Source organism: Muscardinus avellanarius, assembly GCF_963383645.1.
Source record: "Muscardinus avellanarius genome assembly, chromosome: 12".
In the NCBI taxonomy this organism is placed as follows: domain Eukaryota; kingdom Metazoa; phylum Chordata; class Mammalia; order Rodentia; family Gliridae; genus Muscardinus; species Muscardinus avellanarius.
Window position 1 is genome coordinate 64,412,202 of NC_137798.1, and position 20,611 is coordinate 64,432,812.

Genomic DNA, 20,611 nt, shown 5'->3' on the forward strand with positions numbered 1-20,611 from the left:
GTATTTAGCATTGCCCTTGTCATCTATCCACTCCCACCTCCAGGTATAATAGCCACAAATGTCTCCAGACATTGCCAAAGGTCTCCTGGGGCAGAATTGTCCTGGCTAAGAGCCAGCTGACAGATTTTGGATGGCCTGAGAACTTTCAGCATGGAACCAGGCTTGCATATGTAGGGAGAAATTGGATTTCATTTGGGAAACTGAGCTACCCTGCTGCTTTTATTTATTTGGGCAGTTGGTTAGAGCAAAGTAAAGGTCAGTAGATTAGACCCTTTGGGGTCCCTTCTCCATTCTTCCATGACCGGAGCCGGGGAGGTCAGCCGCATTTTAAGGACATGTTCTTGGTCACAACAGGGGACTCTGTGAGATCCTGAAGCTGTGTCAGGGTAAGCCCACCGGAGGTAGTGGGTAAACAGCTTTGAAGCCCATGGCCTGAATTGGCAGGTCAGAAATGTTATCTCTGGATAAGGAGGAGGAGGCTTTGGGGAAAGGAAAGGCCAGACTCTGCCATTATTGCCAATGGCCAAAAAGATTTAAAGAAAAATAAAGGCTTTAGCCATTAAAAATGACAGCTTATCTCATATCAGCAGTGTGGGAAGAGGGAAAAAGAAAGGGGACAAAGTGATGTTTCTCCTTTTTTATTCCTCCCCAAACAAGAATGTCTTAAAATTGACTCTAAAGCTTGAACTTTGGCAGCACTCACATTGCCTTTTCAGCGCACAAAACAAAAATGTTATAAGGTTTTATTTATTTTTTTATTTTTATTTTTTGCGAGTTTGGAGATGAAACCCAGGGGCATTTGGCCTCCGAGATACACCCCCTGCCCTATTTTTTTTCTTTTTCTTTATTTTGAAACCAGGTCTCACTGAGTTGCAGAGGGCCTCACTAAGTAGCTGAGGCTGTCCGCGAACTGCCATCCTCCAGCCTCCCGAATGCTGGGATTACAAGCGTGCGCCACCACGCCCGGCATATAAGGTTTTAATTAACCAACCCAAACTCATGTTTTGAACAATGAATGTGAAGATAATGCTTTGGGAAGCGCACAGTTTTTGATAAAATGTAAACCAGTGCACACCTGTGATCCCAGGACTGAGGAGGTTGGTTGAGTCAGGAGGATCTCAGGCTAATTTCAGCCAACTTAGTGAGGCCATGTTTCCAAAATAAATAAATAAATAAATAAAATAAAAAAAGATGCTCCTGGATCAATTCCAATACCAAAAAAATAAAAACAAAACCCCATCCTTCCCCCAAACCCCATTAACCAGAGTTCCTTCTCAGAGGGATAGGTGGGACTTCTGAGGGGAGCCACACCCCTTCTGGAGGACTGTTCACCAGCTCAGTCCTCTTCTCTGTATGGGCATCAGGGTTTTTCAGGGTGGGTTTAAAAAAGAGATATTCAGCAATGCTGGTTAGTAGATCCAGGACTGGGGCCTCATCTTCAGGATTCCCAAAGTCCACCAGGTAAATCAGACAGGACTAACTAAATCCGACAGTAAATCTCAGCCAGGACTGAGAACATGGTGGGGCAGATTTGGAGTGTGGGGGTGTGGGTATGTTGCAGACGTGTGCTAGGGCAGGCTGCCTGGCTGGTTAAATTTCAGCCTCGTTTTAAAAAATTGCATCCGCTCTGTATGAACATTTAAAACATGGTTTTAGAAATTTGAATTTGTGAAAAGGAAAGGTTTTTTAAACGTGGTACAGTGTGTACCAATACATGGGACCCGATACTTCCAAGAAGCTGAAGCCTAATTATATTTGGCAGATTTAACCAAAAAACCTCTAAGCCAATGGCCTTTATCCTTTTCTCAAGATACCTCCCTGGGAGGAGTCAAGATACACCTAACCCACTGTCTAAGAGACAAGGGAACAGTTGCAAGTGATCAATACCCTGACACTACTTGATATCAAAAGTCACAGGAGAGTGGAAGCCAGTGTTCTTCCCGCCTGCATCCTAGAAAAGGATCTAAAATAGCCTAGAACAGATCTAGGTTATTTCACAGCGACCTGGGAGTTTTCCTGGACTCTCCTCTGGCCTCCTAAATGTGGGACAGGGTTGTTTGTTTTGTTTCCTGCTGAGCCTTTGTCCTCAGCCAGCCCACAGAGGATCTTGCCTTTGGTCCAAAGTTAAAGGACCAATAGGGGAAACAGAATAAAATTTTTGTTTGTGTGTTTTTTGTTTTGTTTTGTAATAGGGATGGAATCCAGGAGCATTCTATATCTGAGCTACATCCCAGCCCTCTTTATTTTGAAATAGGGTCTCCCTAAGTTGCTGAGGCTGTCGGCAGAGCCTGCTGTCCTCCTGTCTCTTCTCTCAAGTACTGTGATTACAGGCATGTGCTACCACACCCAGATGTAAAACAGTTTTTTTTTTTTTGGTGGTACTGGGAATGGAACCCATGGGACATTTTACCTCTGAACTACACCCCCCAGCCTTATTTTATATTCTTTATTTTGAAACAGGGTCACACTGAGTTGCAAAGGGCCTTGCTAAGTAGTTGAGGCTGTATGCCAATCACAATCCTTCTGTCTCAGCCTCCCAAATGCAGGGATTACAACCATGCACCACCATGCTCAGGTTTAAAATAGCTTTTTTAAAAGATAGAATTTCAGACCTAGATTTCTAGCAAGCATGAAAGGAGCTAGGAAATAAATGACTTTTAGGAAAAATATACTGAGTAATTTATGGACTATCCCAGAAACCATGAAAACACTTTAAAACATTATTTATTCATTTGTCATGTAAAAATGTTTTTGGTGAACATTTAAAGATACTGTTTTATGTTCTTAGAGAAGTCCTCCATCTTTTTTCCTTTGGAATACAGAAGTCCTGCTTAATGAAAACTTAAATTGCCCTGTTTTCAGTGTCTGGAATCAGCAGATTACCTTGTGAGTAGAGAGTGTCCCCAGTGAAAGGCCCTTTGCCTTTGCTGCAAGTGGGCTCGTGTTTTGCTTATTGAGAGCATCTCTTGTCTTTTCAAAAGAATGTTTACAGTACCAGTTGTAGGAAGCAATACCCTATAATCTCAAGCCTGCCTTTATTTGTTATACTTATGGCTGAATGTCAGTTTAAAAAGACAACATGAAGTTTCTTTTTAGGGGTGATGAAAATATTCTAGAAGTACTAAATTTATAAATGTGCTAAAATTACTGAATTGGACACTATGTGGATGAATTTATGGTATGTAAGTTATATTTCAATAAAGTTGTTTTAAAAAGACAGACTAGATCTTGGCATGGTGCATATTTGTAATCCCAGTACTTAGAAAGATGACAGGAAGATTGCAAGATTGAGGACAACCTTAGCAAGTATTGTGACTCTCTTTCAACCTAGCTAGCGAGACCATGTTTCAAAATAAAAATAAAACAGGGATGGGGTGTAGCTTAGAGGTAGAATGCTCCTGAGTTCAATCCCTAGTAATACACACACACACACACACACACACACACACACACACACACTAAAGACTGAGTAGAACTTGACAGAGACTGAGATCTCAGAGACTAATTTTTTATTTCATGTTCACGTACATGTCAGTTTTCCTTCTGAACAGATGTGAGACATGGACAAAAAATAGTTGTGGCAATTTCTCAATATTTATATACCATCTGAAGTATGGAAAACTTTGTTGTAAAATAACTTGTTTCAGTAGGATCCAGCTTGTATTTGACACATACATTCTAATGAGCTAGGGTATTAAAGGATAAAAAGCTTTTCTATTTTATACCTGCCATGGTGGTAAGATACTTTTTGGCGATGCATTTAGCTTAGTCACAATTTGCTTTAAACTTGTTCCATTTGATTATTTTGCAGGATTTTTGTGCTGCAGAAACCTTTACACTATAAAAAGCATTCAAGTATGAGCCTTTGACTCTAACAATGTGTGTGTTGGATAAGAAGTATTTCATTTGTCAGGGATTATGTAGTTCAAGGTTTCTAATTTGGAGTCATGATCCTCGAGAAACACTGTACTGAAAGTTACATTACTGAATGTTTAGGTGCTCGCTGGTGCCAATTATAAACCCATGTGCAAAGGTAGGCCTTGAAATATTGCTGTGCTGTTCAGCTTCATGATGTTATTCAGGCGTATTGGTTTCTATTGTAGCACAATAACTTCCCACCAACTTAGTGGCTTAAAATAACACCAAGTCAGAAGTGTGGGCGTGCTGTGGTTAGATTCTCTGCTAGGGTCTCACTCAGCAAACTAAAAATCCAGGTGTCAGCCAAGGCTGCTGTCCAGGGCTTCTACTAAACTCACTGCTTGTTGACAGAATTATTTCCTTGTGACTGTAGGGCTGAAGACTGCTTGCTAGCTATGGACCACGGACCACCTTCATCTCCTAGAGACCACCCACGTCCCATGCCATGTGGACGCACATTGGCAATTCACTGTATAGGTGTCTGCTACCTCCCACGCCAATGGGAGAGCTTTTTTCTGCAATAACCAGAGGAAAAGGCAGTGTGAAAGGGCTCACCTAATTAGGGTGATCTGCCTTTAACCATATAGCATAACATAATCATGGAGCAAAAGCTTGTCCTGGTTACAGTTTCTATCTGCTGGAAATTGTATGAGGGCAAGGGTAATGGGCTTCATGCCAAGTAACAAAGTAACAAAGTAACATAGATTATGCCACTATGTTTTTTTTCTCTCTTTCTCTCTCTCCCTTCCTCTCTCCCTCTCCCTTTCCCACTTTCCTTTTCTCCTTTATTCCCTCTCTCCCTCTCTCCCTCTCCTCTCTCCGGAATCTCACACATGCTAGGCAGGACTTTGAGCTACATCCCCAATCTTCTTTATTTATTTTATTTTATTTTTTGAGAACAGGGTCTTGGTAAATTGCTCAGGCTGGCCTCAAATTTGTCCCTCTTGGCTTCAGCCTCCTGAAAAGCTGGGATTCACAGGCATGCACCATTGTGCCTGGCAGCCAGTATACTCTTGATGATTATTAAAATGAAAAAACAAAGTAAAAAAAATTGTCAGAATGGGTCGCAACTCAAAAATCGACTTTGTGAGGGCGATCTGGCTGGGACATCTGTCACCCCATTGATCTCCAGGGTTGATTCTGCTGATCTGGCTGGCTAGGTGGGTGTCCCCTTCCTCCCTCACCACTCCATGTGTGTCCCTCCCGAAGCTGTGCACTTGGTTGAAGAGTGCCGGAGCCAGCCGGCAAAAGTACGGGTTCCGAAGACAGGAGTGAGGATGAAGAATTCAACTCTTAAGAATGTGATTCCAAGAATTTTTAAATTATAACGTGTGTGTGTGTGTGTGTGTGTGTGTGTGTGTGTGTGTGTGTGTGTGTGGCGCCAGCCTACTATCTCTACGGCCGACCCCTGCTCCTGGGTCAATATCTCTACTGGTTGATGACTGCTCCTGGGTCAATATTCTCTATTGGGCCAACTATGGGTTTATTTCACTAGAGGTATTTATAGAGTTTCAGCTCAATTACTATCCTCGTGCTATCACCACCGGAATACAATAGAGACCAATCCAAAGCACATACATTACAGGTAGGTCCATCAATACCCTCGTGCCATCACCACCTGATCTTCTCTCAGACCTTTTACTTTGAACCTTTTATGACCCCAAACCTTGTTAACTCTGGGTGAAGGACAGTCAGCTGAGTCAGAAATATTCTTTTTGGGAAAAACCTTAATGTCTCCCCACAGAAGATGACTAGAGGAGGACTGGTCTTTGGTTAAGGGTAAATGAGTAGCTGAGCTCCCCTGCTAGAACCTCCAAACAGGCTCTCAAGGTCCATTTGTAGAACATAGAGTAGTCACGCTTCCAAGACTCCAGACACGTCCAAACGAGGCGCTGCACGTGGCAGTCTGCCTTTCTAATAAAAAACCCAAAATCGACTTTATATCTCCTGTCTTCCTAAGATGCCCCCCTCAGGGCTATCACTTCCTGTTGCTGCTTTTCTTGTTCCAAGAAGTATGAAAATGATAAAAGAAGTTTTATTGTTGAAAGTTTCTGCCCACATGGACAGAGAGACGCTGATATAACCAGTCTGAGAAGGCTCTGTGTACCCACAGTTTCATCAAGTGTCAATTCATGACTAAGCTTCCATCTCTGTCCTCAACAGCTTTCTTGCAATTCTGGGATTTTTTTTGTGTGTGTGTTGATACTGGGGATGGGATCCAGGGGCTTTCTACCTCTGGGCTACACTTCTAGAACTATTTTATATTTTATTTGGAAACAGTGTCTCACTAAGTTGCTGAGAGCCTCACTAAGTAGCTGAGGCTGGCTTCGAATTTGCAGGAGCCTCCTGTTTCAGCCTCCCAAGTACTGGGATTACAAGTGTGTGCCACCACGCCCGGCCTGAGATTTTTTTTAACACGTTCTAGACATTATATAATATAATCTGTAAGTGTTTTAGTATATTTGTCTCCTCAAATCAAGACTCTTTAAAAGCATAACTAAACAATACAGTGTCATGTTTAAAATGTTATAAATCCTTTGAAATCACCAAATGTCTAGTAAGTTTAAAAAAATTTTCTCTTAAAGTTTGTTATACTCAGAATTCAGATAAGACTTGTACAAGGAGGGTTTTTGTTTTTTTTTTTTTTTGAGGCGGGAGGTACTAAGGATTTAATTCAGGGGCATTCTGCCTCAGAGGGATATCCCCAACCCTTTTTATTTTGAAAACAGGGTCTTCTTAAGTTGTTGAGGCTGTCCTTGAACCTGTGATCCTCCTATCTCAGCCTCCCAAGTACTGGGATTTACACACCCACCACACCCAGCCTTCATGGTTGTTAAATATTCCTTAAACCTCTAAATGTCATGCATCATACAGTAGTTTTCTTTTCAACCTATTTATAAAATAACTGGGTTATTTGTCTTACAGTCTGGAACTCATGGTGCTGCCTGTTTTTCTGTATCCTGTAAATTAGGTAAAATGATAACTGATGCCTTGCACTCTCTGGTCACCAAGTTAGAGCTATTTAGTAAACAGTGTGGTGGGTATCACTTACCAAATCATGAGTCAGCCATGTTTGGAGAAGTATATTCAGATAAAGCAAATGTAAAGGCTTTTCCGATTCCTGTTTTTTTAAATTTAATTTAATTTTTAATGTAGTTTACATTAATATTTATTTATTTTAAACAAATTTTTTATTGAACATAAATGGTATATATTTAAACTATATTTGGTGCCCTCTCCCCCCCACCCCCTCTTTTCCTTCCCTCCTCCCACCAATGGTTGTCAGATTCCTATTTTTGAGAGCAGTCTAAGTGTTGCATACTTACAGAATGTGAATTAGTTCAGTTAACATTCTTAAAGAAAATATATAAGGTATAGTGATGTATTAAGCAATGTTCAGATTTGCTATAATTGTGTTTTTGTTGAATCAGGTTTTAGCTTCTTAAAAAAAAAAAACTTAATTGTGAAAGGTTTCCAAGTTTTGGAAAACAACCAGATTTTAAAAATTGAGGTCATGAAATAATTGCTTTTTTTCTAGTAGGGCTTTGCTAGTTATTTTACATCTGTATGCTCTCCAAAGACCTGTCCTTTGTCCTCAAAGAACATGATAGATATTTTAAATCCTTGTCATAGGAAAATCCTATTCTTTTTAAAGTGCAACATTTATATCATTTTAAGAGAATAGTTTTTATGTGACTATCACTGAAAGAAAATAGAAGTTATCTAATTTAAATTTCATTTTGGATGAAAAGCCAATTTTGGCTGAAATAAGAGCATCACATAGAACAGAGGACGGCAGACTTTTTCTGTAGACCATTCAGGCTTTGTAGGCTCTGCCGACCTTGCCAACTATTTAACTCTGCCAGCCAGTGCAGAAGCGCCTAGACAATATGTAAGCAAATGGGCAGGACACTATGTAAACTGTGGGCACCACTTGGCCCATGGAGACTAGTTTTGCAGAACCCTGACTTAAACAACAATTGTTCTCACTTTAGAAAAGTTACATTTTAATTGAAATTATATTTCACATGCAAACATTTTATTTATAATTACAAACATTTAAAAGCAGAGGCTTTACTGAAAACATTGTAGACTTCAGAAAATGTTTACTTTATTACCCTATAAAATATAATCAATGACTCAAAAAGATATCTTTAAGAGGCATCTAATTTGATAGGTCTCAGTTTAAAGAGGACTCCCAAGAGTGTGTAAGTCCCTGTGTGCACTTGCAAGGCTCAGTTTGAGGGAGATGGAGATACTTTATATCTTAACTAAGTTGTTCTGTGCTCTGTGAAAATGGATACCCTGAAGAGACTCTCCCAGCCTCTCAGGATGCATGTAAGACGGGCTCTTCATCTCTCTGTGGCTCAGGTATTTCATCTAGAAAAAGAGCAAGTAACACTCATTCCATTCTTATTCTAGTAAATACTTTTAAGTAAATAGGAGAAAAGATCAGAGTTGTGGAAATGGGAGATAACTCACTAAGAATCAAACTAGTTTAAGGAGACAGGGAAGAAATACCAAGGGTCCCAACTTAACAACAGGTTGACTTACCTTTTTTTTGGGGGGGGGTGGAACCCAGAGGCTTTCTACCTCTGGACTATACTCCCAGACCTATTTTATATTTTTTATTTGGAAACAGGGTCTCACTAAGTAGCTGAGGCTGGCTTTGAACCTGTGTGATCCTCCTGTCTCAGCCTCCCAAGTGCAGGGATTATAAGCGTGCACCACCATGCCCGGCTCATCCATTTTTTGACTTTATGGTGGTGCAGAAGTGATTTACAGTCAGTAAAAGCAGTACTTTGAATTCTGAATTTTGATCTTTTCTCAGGCTAGCAAAATGTGACATGATCCTCTCTGGTGATGCTACAATTCCTAGCCAGACACATGATTAGAAAGGAGACACTCGGTCTTCTGTGCTGGGCTGTTGAAATGTGGTGTTTGATGGGTTAGTGTATTAAATGCATTTCAGCTTACAGTATTTTCAACTTCTGAAGGGTTTATTGGGATCTCAAGACTCATTTCCAAAAATTTTGACAGTCTAGTATATATTATTTTCAGCTATATTTAGCAACAAAAAAATAGACTTAGAAGTGAAAGTAGAAACTTGATTGGGTCTATTTTGTTAAATCAGTAAAACTCATTGATTATAACATACATTTGTTTTAAGACATGGTTTGATTAATTATTTTGATTAGTTCTTCACCTTCATTTTTATTAGTATTATGGAATAATAGGAAAAATTATCTATTTACAGTAAGCTAGTGCTAAAGAATAGTTGAAAAATAAGATTCCCAAAGTTATAAAAGAAACACATGCCAATAATTTTATGACTCATTGACAAATGAGAGAACCAGTAAGATGCTTGGACCAGTTCTCAGGAGAATTTGAAGAACAGAGTGTGTGTGTGTGTGTGTGTATCAATCTGCCTGACTTTGTATACTCTATTCACAACCAGAAATGTTGAAATAAATTTGCTGGTGTCTACAGAACTGACTAATATACAAAAGGGCCAGACCAAATTTATTTGCTCTGCTGTGGACAAGAGTCATTCATTCCATCACTGTGTATTTTTTGCCAGGTAATTCCTACCTACATAGAGCTGTGAAATAGTCTGGTCCAGAAAAAATTCTCAAACTTTTCACTTTTAAGCCTGTGACCCTATCAGAAATCAAGATTTAAAGAATTTTTTTTGTGTGTAATATATTTTTTATCACATGAGAAATTAGAATGGCCAACTGTGGTAGCGTTTGCTTTGTAATCCTAATACTTTGGAGTCTGAGACAGGAGAATTGTAGGTTTGTGGCCAGCCTCAGCATCTTAGCAAGGCCCTACACAACTTAGTGATACCCTGTTTCAAAAATTAAAAAAAAAAATAAGCAGGGCATGGTGGCGCACGCTTGTAATCCCAGCATTTGGGAGGCTGAGACCGAGGATTGTGGTTTGCAGACAGCCTCGGCTACTTAGTGAGGCCCTTTGCAACTCAGTGAGACCCAGTTTCAAAAATAAAAAGACTAAAAAATAGGGCTGGGGGTGTAGCTCAGAGGTACAATGCCCCTGGGTTCCATCCCCAGTATCTCAAATAAATAAATAAATAAATAAATAAATAAATAAATAAATAAATAGGGCTAGGGTGTAGCTTGGAGGTAGGATGCCCTTGGGCTCAATCACTAGTAAAACACACACACACACACACACACACACACACACACACACACACACACACACAGAATGGACAAACTTAAAAACTATTAAAACTATTCACTTACTCATTTAAAAAATACCAGTGATGAAACCTATTTCATGTTATCATCTGAGTACGACTTTGCCATAGTAATGAAGCTTCTAGAAAATTCCCTGTTTTTTGAGAGAATGAAAGTGAAAATGTAAATAACATTTTCATGCTTAGTTTTGAAGTCAGAAAGTTTCTGTGACTCCTCAAGACACCCGTAGTATATACTTTGAGACCACTGCTTTAATTAAAAATGAAAAAGTCTAAGATAGTGTTTGGAGGGCCTTTCACCACACACAGTAGCACTCACTTGAGAGGAAACCCAGTCATTCTTTTGCCCACTTCTAAATCTTGTTTTTTTTCCCTGGCAGTAGTCCCTTCTCTGGAAATGCTACCCTGCCCAGCATGGGGAATTTTCAAGATCATTCTGAGATTAAGTCAGAAACTATTTTTTTTTTTCTATTTTGGTTACAAAATTAAGGTAGACTTACTATGGAAAAAAAGTAGGAAAATACATAGAAATAGAGAATGCTTGGCAGGATATGGTGGCACATGCCTGTTATCCTAGTACTTTGGAGGCCGTGACAAGTTTGAGGCCAGCTTCAGCAACTTAGTGAGACCCTAATTCAAAATAAAACCCCCAGAGGGTTTGGGGGGGTATAGCTTGGAACTGAGGGTATATCTTGGTGGTAGAACACCCTTGGATTTAATCTCCAGTACCAAAAAAGCCCTTACAAATTTTGAAAAAAAAATATATATATATATATGTATATATTTGTGGTGCTAGGGATTGAACCCAGGGGCTTTCTACCTCCAAGCTACACCCCCAGTTCTATTTTTTATTCTTTATTTTGAAACAGGGTCTCACTAAGTTGCGGAGGGCTTCACTCAGTAGCTGAGGCTGGCTGAGAACCTGGATCCTCCTGGTTCAGCCTCCCAAGTACTGGGATTAGAGGCATGTACCTTCATGCCTCGCTGGGCCAAATTGTCCTCCAGAAAGGTTTGTTCAGTTAACATTGTCCGTTACCATCGATGGTGACAGGGTGTGAAAGGTCTTTCACTTCACCACGTCTGCATGCATATTACTATTTCACGTTATTTGTCATTCAATAACTAGTAAAAGCTAGCGCGTTGTATTTTAATCTGCATTTACAGAATTTGTTGAATAGAACTTTCTTTCCTATGCCATTTATATTTTTCCTTTCATAAATAACATTTTTGCTCATCTATCTATTTAAGTCTCAGTTTTTAAACTGACCAGAAAGAGATTAGTTAGCAGTTAAATATATGAATTTTACCAGAATTTTTCATAAATACAGCGAACAGTCATGAAACTTATTAATAGGAGATCGCTAAGCACACATAAAGTGACCTAAAATATTTCCTTGTGATTAAGGGTCTCTGGCTGCGGCTTTGCATAAATGATTATTGTAACAGTCTCTTTCCTTATTATCTGGAAGGAAACCTCAGGCCAGCTCCTGTTATTTTGTCACCAGTTTGCTTTCCTAGAGTTTGCCTTGTGGTTTCTTATTCTTAGTGGTTTCTGCGGAGGGAGAGACAGTCCAGAGAAGGCATTTCTGAAGGCATAGAAAACTGGGGGGTGATAGGTAGTTTTTCCATTGGGCTAAAATTGTTTGGAAGAATAAGGAGGTAGAACAATGAAACAATCCAAATATTATGAGGAGTGAGGGAGAAGTTTATGTTACGATGGTTTATGTAATAAAAGAAATGTTATCCCCAGTACATTTTGTTTATAAATGGTGTTGTAAAACAGAACTCACATGCTTAGCAAAAATGTTTCAGCATTACCTGGACAGCACCTAATTTCATAAAATGCTGTAGTCTGACTGCCCTCATCTCAATATATTATAAGTCAATATTGTGGGGAAATGGGGTTTCTCTTACTGTAAATGCTTTAGGCTTGTCTTAAACAGAGAAATCCTTTTCCAAGCATAGAGAGACTAATTTTAGATGGTTGTTGTAATCCCAGTAATAGAGTGTAATACAGCATTTTCCAGCACATATAAGAAGACAATGTATTCAATATTATGGTTGTGTTCACATTCTATTTTCTGGCACTTTGTCTTGAGGTTCAGCACCTGATTGTTTTTAAAAAGTAACAAACAAGCTGGGCGTGGTGGTGCACACTTGTAATCCTCATGCTTGGGAGGCTGAGACTAGAGGATCACACAGGTTCGAAGCCAGTCTCAGCTACTTAGTGAGGCCTTCAGAAACTTAGTGAGACCCTGTTTCCAAATAAAATATAAAATAGGTCTGGGAGTATAGCCTGGAGCTAGGAAGCCTCTGGGTTCCACCCTCAGTACCACACACACACACACACAAAAAAAAAAAAAAAAATTTAAAAAAAGTAAACTGTAAGCCAGATGTGGTGGCACATGCTTGAAATCACAGCATTTGGGAGGCTGAGACCTGAGGATCCTGGTTCAAGGACAACCTCAGCTACTTAGTGAGGCCTTTTGCAATTCTGTGAGACCTGGTTTTAAAATAAAGAATAAAGGCCGGGCGTGGTGGCACACACTTGTAATTGTAATCCCTGTGCTTGGGAGGCTGAGACAGGAGGATTGCTCGCACAGGTTTGAAGCCAGCCTCAGCTACTTAGTGAGGCTCTCAGCAACATAGTGAGACCCTGTTTCCAAATAAAATATAAAACAGGTCTGGGAGTATAGCCCGGAGGTAGAAAGCCTCTGAGTTTTACCCTCAGTACCACCAAAAAAATTAAAAATTAAAAATTAAAAAAAAGAATAAAAAATTGGGATGGCAGTGTGGCTTGGAGGTAGAATGCCCTTGGGCTCTATCCCCAGTACTGCAAAATAAATAAATAAATAAATAAATAAATAAATAAATAAATAAATAAATAAATAAATAAATAAAACAGACAATACACCTATAGCACACACATCCTATGGAGCTGTGTGGCATGACCAGGTTTAGGGAGATGTGGTTTGACCCATTGGTACAGTGATTGCTAGAGAAGGATTCTCTCGAGTGGGAGCTGAGATGAGGAGGAGAAAGTCAGGTTTGCATGCATCCTCCTGCAACATGAATTTATCTTCTTAGCCTGGGAAAGTGGATATTTCTCCCCAGATGATTCCTTAGTTCCTGGGTACCATTCAAATCCCAGGTGAGAAGGCTCTACCAGCCTGACTGAAGGTGCAGAATTTCCAAGAGAGACAAAAAGAACATTACTCACAATTCTGTGAATGAACAGCACCACCAATGTAAAATAGACCATGAGAGTTTTGTTCTACTTAAGTTTTTATATTCTCTTGAACAGCAGTGGCAAAATCTTTAATACAGAATGGAAAGATGATTGTAAATATACCTTTATTCCCCATGACATTCATTAAAATTCTAAAGGTATTCAAACATTTTCCTTCTTAATGGTAATTATTTTTTAAATGGTAATTATAATACTAGTTTTCCATTGGACCAAATTTGTTTGGAAAAATAAGGATGTAGAACAATGAAATAACCCAAATATTGTGAGGAGGTAGGAGCAATATATTATCATTATTATGATAGTAACATAAACTTACTGTTTTAAGAACTTATCAATTTAAGAACTATGGAATACTCTATTATCTTTTTCTGGTTTAGTCATTTTCTGTTCCTTTTTCTTATTATAAAAGTCTCAGGTAGAATATATAACTTCTTTTTTGTAGGCTTCAATTTTTAATTAGGTCAACTTTTAAACATAGTCCCTAAAATTTAACATCGCGAATTCTGAGATTGACACCTGTTCCTTGGTTTGTTTACTGAGGTTCTCAAATATACAACTTGTTTTGTTCTCTTGAAGAAACATTTTTAATGCCAGGGCTTAAAAATAGCAAGCAATGCAGAAAAAAAAATCCAATTCATTTGGTACAATCATTTTGTTGAGAGGCATAAACTCTTTTAAAATGAGTTTTTAGAAAAAATAGTGTTCAACAGAAAGCCCTTATGTTATCCATTGTCACAAGGAGAATAAGTCACAGTTTTAAACCACATACCATGGCTTATGTTGTAGAACATTCTGTGGTGTTTTAAAAGAATGACAGAATGAAAGTTAGAACTCAGGTCTCCACCAGCCGGCCCAGGATTGTCTGCACAGCCTTTCATGTCAAGTACGAGAGGTCCACGTCCCTTCCATGTGCCATTCCTTGAGCAGCTCCAGCAGACAGTGCGGATCTTTCTTTCCCACCCTGCCTGGACGTGGCCTCAGAATCCTTCCCAAAACAACATGTGGAGCCATAGCTAGCAGTGCAGGGGTCTCACTAGTTTGGCACTAGGGGTAGTGGAATCTCGAAAATAAAAATGACTACGGTTAGTATTTTAAGAGATCAATATATGTTGTTTAATTCAAGTGGAATATTGTTTTGTTTTCTGTAGCTGTGGTTCCCAACCTTTGAAGTGTGATGACTCTTTAAAATGTTTGTAAAATTCACAGATTCCCACCTTACCATGAAATCAGAACCCTTTGAATGCATTTCAGTTATACTAATGATAGCATATAAATTTATTTGGAAAAATAAGCATATGCCTGCATGTGTATATGAGAGAGTTACATGCTTCTGAATGAAGAACCCTTTCTAATATTTCTGCCATCTACCCTAGTGGGTATTAGAAACCATTACTCTACCTCTTTGTCTTTTTTTCTTGTTTTTAGTTAAAATTCTAAAAGTATTCTATTAAAAAGTAGAATCAAATTATTGATTTCTTAGGAAGTGTTTTCATGCTATGTGCTGTGGAATTCCAAGATTCCCAGAGGTGCCTCAGGGACACCTCACCATGCTCCTTCCAATTTTAAGTAGCCTGCCTACCTCAAGCTTATATATATTGTGCTTTTCCATGAGATTTCATTTGTATAAAAGAAGAAAAAAGAACAATAACAAAAACTTCTGCTAGTACCACCTTGTTGTCTTACACATGACTAAAAGCAGCACCCGCAATGTTTGGGGGTTACCCAGTTCATTCTGAAGCCAGGGTGAGGACCCGGATTGTCTGACCTGCTTTTTGCCTCTGTCCCTGCTACCATTCATAAGTCCAGAGGAGGATATAAACCAACACTGCCTCCTGCTGTGAGCATGGAACTTAATTACGTGGAAATAAAAATTGTTGGCATTGTAATACCAGGGGACGCAAGTCTGTTTCCATGCCTGGGTAAAGGGTTACTGGATGCACATTCTCATAAATGTTTGTCTTGTGTGAGTGTGGTCATCTCTCGCTATTCAGGCTAGGTAAAGGGATGGTGAAATTTATCATTTTAAAGTTTATTTTCCTTTAAAACTGAAGACAGTTTCCTTTTTTCCTCTCAATGCCATCTGCCTTCTATGTCATGTTTGTGGCAGGCTTTATCTTGTCTTGATTTTAAGCATTGTCCATGCACAGAATCTCTTACCCCTTTTCTAGATTTTTCAATCTATCAAAGGGTAAGCACAAAACTTGTTTCTTAGCAGAAGTTACTCATTGTCTTTATGAAGTCAGCAAGTCATCATGCTCTTAGCCAAAATAATACTTCATATAGTTAGAGCCACCTTTTCTGCCTGGGATGTCATTCCCAAAGCCACATGTCCCCGTGAACGTCACTGATTCCTAGGATTGTTTACCTCAGTTTACCTCTCAGCTTGAGGCTGTGGGTGATCTAGGCAGACAGGAGCCAGCCTCTGGTGACAGTTTGCAGAGACCTCAGCTCCCTGCCAGGCATGGGAAGGCTCCTCCTTTCTCCTGTGTCCATGGGTGAAGTTCACTTGAATTAGTGTGCGATGTTAAATGTTTCCCATTCTGATTCTTTCAGGTTGGCAGAGGTCAGGCCATGCTGACTGTTATCACAGACCTGATAGGCATCTTTTTATTTTTTTAACTGCTCAGAAATGATCTTTCCCCTATAGAGATGTTTTTCTTAGCAGACACAAAATAAAATGTCCATTTTAGGCAATACTTTTAACCTCTTTTAATTGCCATGGAGTTTCACAGATTATCTCGGCCCCATCCAGGGCAACCACTAATCTGCTTTCTGTTCATATTGGCCAATTCTGGACATTGAATATAAATGGAGCCATACAGTGTGTGGCCTGTTGTGACCAGCTTTTTTCATTTAATATAATTATTATTATTTTTTTCGTGGTACTGGGGGTGGAACCCAGGGGCTTTCTACCTCCAGGCTATACTCCAAGACCTGTTTTATATTTTATTTGGAAACAGCATCTTACTAAGTTGCTGAGAGCTTCACTTAGTAGCTGAGGCTGGCTTTGAACCCATGCAATCCTCCTGTCTCAGAATTACAAGTGTGCACCACCATACCCAACTTAATATAATTATTTTTAATGTTCATTCATGTTGTAGCCAAGTATTAATAGTTCATTATTTTTATTGTTAACTACTATTCCATTTTATGGATATACCACATTTTGTTTATCCATGGATATTTGGGTTGTTTTTGCTTTCTGGCTCTGGCCCTTAAAAATAATACTGCTTTCAACATCTGCATATAGGTTTCTGTGTGAACATATTTTCGGTTCTCTTGTTTAAATACCTATGTATGGAATGGCTGAATCATATGGAGACATGATGCTTAACATTTTGAGAAACTGCCAAACCATATTCTAAAGTTTGCTGCACCATTTTATATTTCCATCAGCATTTAATGAAGGTTCTGGCTTCTCCACATCTCTGTGTTTCTTAAACACTGTATTTTTGTTGTGTTAATAAAATGTTTCCTTTTGCTTTGGTGGGTAAGGGAGCAAGGTGCTGAATGATAATTTTGGAGGAAATGAAACAAATTAAAATCAAATAAATTGTTTTCCGATTGGCTCAGTTGCAAGCTCTGGAAAACTTTCAGCTCCGAGCCTACAAACTTTCCTGTTTGACTGGATATGACATTACCAGGAATTTTACTTTCCTGCTTTTTTCTCCCTGGAGAAATAAAAAAAAAAAAGAGTTATGTCTTTTCCTCAGCTAGCCACAGAGGGTTTAAACAAACCTAAAGGAGCCCTGAGTTATTAGCAGTCCCACTGGAACATGGGCTCAGTTTGTGCCCAGGATTGTTTCTCTAAAATCGCTCTCTTGGCGCTTCCTCTGTGCTGGTCTCCATCGGAGCGTAACCTAAGAGCTGAATCAAGGTGTGTTCACTCAGTGTTTGGAAAAGAAAAGGTGGCTGGATGCTGGTCAGCTGGCTTGGGCTGTTGGCAGGCCAGCTCAGAGCATGCTTTCTGCAGCCTGCAGCTACTGCATGCAGGCTGGCTGAGCTCAGCACCAAGCAGAGGGGTGTGCATTTGCCCCATCTGAGTTCAGGCAGGATGACAAGGCAGTTCTTAATCCACCAAGATAAGGAACATGCAGATCTAAGGGCCCTGGAAACGTCCTAGTCCACCTGCCAGAGCACAGATCCCAGCTCCTTTGCCTGTGTGGCAGACGAGGGGAGTAGGTGAGGGTGGAGATGGGGTAGGCCAGGCAGGGGAATGCTAATAAATATTGTTTCTGATACAGAGATAGGACAACTTCTACAGTCTTCTGGACACAGTTGATCATTTTTGGTTATATGTTAGCAGTAAGCAACTTGATTATTTTGCCTGCTGAACTGGCACTGTAACTGAGAAGGCTGTCCTCCTAAGACAGCCTTTCTCGTGATCCCCTCTTTTTTTTTTTTTCAACCTTGCAGAGCAAAACTTTATGAATGATGGGTTTGTTTGCATGGTAGATACTCTCCAGGTTTCCATCCATTCACCTCCTCTCCCTGTGGGTGGTGTTCGCTATGCACAGGTAGGGTCTGGAAGATGAGTGTTGTCCCCAACCCACCCAGCCCTGTTTTAGCTGACTTTCCCCCGTGGTACCTCTGCTGACTTCCCAGGGTTCCTCCTTAAAATGCCTTATTTAAATCAGGAGAGGAGCCCATGCTCCTATTGTCTCTCATTAAAAGCTTCCCAACTTAGCACATTCTCTTAGTGTCGTGTGTGTGTGTGTGTGTGTGTGTGTGTGTGTGTGTGTGTGTGTGTGTGTGTTATACCAGGGATTGAACCCAGGGACATTCTACTTCTGAGCTATACTCGCAACTCTATTTTGAAACGGGGTCTTGTGAAGTTGCTGAGGCTGGTCTTGAACCTGTGATCCTCCTTGGCCTCCTAACAAGTACTGTAATTATAGGTATGCACCACTACACTTGGCCTCAAACCATTATTTTGCTTCCTTTAAAATGAGATTTGATGTGTGTGTGTGTGTGTGTGTGTGTGTGTGTGTGTGTGTATGTGTTGGAAAGTTGCCCGTTAACTATACTCATGCAAAATTTTAGTGTATCATTTTCAAGGGTTAATTTCACATCACCATGAAATATTAGAATACTTCCAATACTTCCAAATGCTTCCAGAATACTTGCAAATACTTTCAATACTTCCAAAAAATACAGCTAATGTGTTTTCTATTAACTGGAATCCATTGTGTGATTTCTATAGTACTTAATATATTTGCTGACTTCAGATGGAACTGTAAGTAATTAAATTTTCAATTTATATAACACACATACATTTCTTTTGACTTGTTTGTGGCCTAGACCTGATTGAAAGTTGATAATAACTTCCTGAACTGATATTCAAAACATATTTGTTAATCTTGCATTGCGCTTGACCTGGTGTTGGGAGAAAAAACTGAAGACGACTGGTTCTCGTGGAAGGGTAAATGGGCCTTTTTCTTTTGGTAGTAGTGTGGATTGAATCCACGGGCAGCCTACCTCTGAGCTACACTCCCACCCCTATTTTATTATTATTGCACAAGGTCTCACTAGGTTGCCGAGAGTCTCACGACATGCTGATGCTGTCCTTGAATCTGCAATCTTCCTGTCTCAGCCTCTGAAGTACTAGAATTGCAGATGTATGCCACCACCTCTGTGTCCTGGAGAGGCAGCTTGACTGTGCTGCCAAACCTCAGGTCCCTGGCAGAGACTGTGATTGACTGTTCAGGGCAGTAGGGTTTAGAGCTTATCAACTGCCCATCACCATAACACTTCCTAAGGCTGCCTTCAACTTCTGTGAGAGGAACAGATATCTGCATTACAATTTCATCACAGATAATCTCTTAATGTCTTTTTGACATTTCCCCCTGTGATGGTCTTCCGAAGATGTTTGTGTGGTTTGTGACGAGAGGTAGTCAAAGTCTGAAATTTGATTCCCTTAAATGAAATGTGTTATCTGTTATTTAGTATGGTGGCCAGTAGCCAGATGTGGTTATTTAAATTATAATTAATTAAAATTAAATAACAATTCACTTCCTCAGGCATACCAGCCACTTTTCAGGGATTGGTTAGCCACATCTGAGTTAGAAGTCTTACTGTACTGGCCAGCATAGGGTTAGAGCATTTCCATCTTCACAGAAAGCTGGACTGGACATTGCTGACTGTAGACATTTTTCTGCCCCAGAAGGTACAAATGAGAGACATTAATCATAGGCAAACAAAATCTTTGTTGAGGTGAGCTCAGGGAAATTGCTGCTGTCTGTTCCTGGCTTGGAATGAGAATAGTTGATGGGTATGCCATCTTGCTTCAGTTTCCTGAGTCTTGTTTTCTAGCTATAATTTAGTAAGGGCTGTTAATACTCAGTAAAGAGACCTGCTCATATATTAAAATGCAAGTTAAATATTCTGAAATGTTATACTGATGGTTCCCCATTATGATTAGTTGACTTATGATTTTTCTACTTTATTATTGGTTTTGCTGCAGTAGTAAATGTATTTTGACTTAGAATATTTTCAACTCATTTTGGGTTTATTTGAATGTAGTATTTCCAGTTCTCTGTCCAGGAGTGAGATGAGGATAAATTAAAATTAGATTATTAATCTATTAGATCATAGATTATTCTTTTTTTATTTTTGGTGGTGCTGGGGATGGAACCTTTCTACCTCCGGGCTATACTTCTAGACCTATTTCATATTTTTTTTTAAATTTGGAAACAGGGTCTCTTAAGCTAGCGAGGCTGGCTTTGAACCTGCGCGATCCTCCTGTCTCCGCCTTCCAAGCGCGGGGATTACAAACGTGTGCCACCACGCCTGGCGTTAGATCATAGATTATTCTGATGACATACTTCTGAGTTTCGTTTTATGTAGACTTTGTCCTTTTGGAGAGTTAGATTTCATTTTGATTTTGTTGTATGCCTTTTGACTTCCAGTTCTTTGGAGTTTTTTTTTTTATGTCTAGATATTTGTTACCTATTTTTATCTACCTTGAAATTTGAATTTATAAGTTATAATTTTGTAAACAGAACTGGTCACAAACCACCCCTTCCCCCAACTCTTCATTGCATGACTGTCATGTTATGAATGCTTTTGTGTTTGATATTCTAAGGGTTGAGATGATACGCAAGCCAGAGAGCTGACATATAACCTGTTAGTGCTCAAGGACATTTCTAGTAAAGGGGCAGAGCAGTGACGATTATAGAAAGACCCTTTCTTGTCTGGGTATTTACTTTCTTTCTACCAAC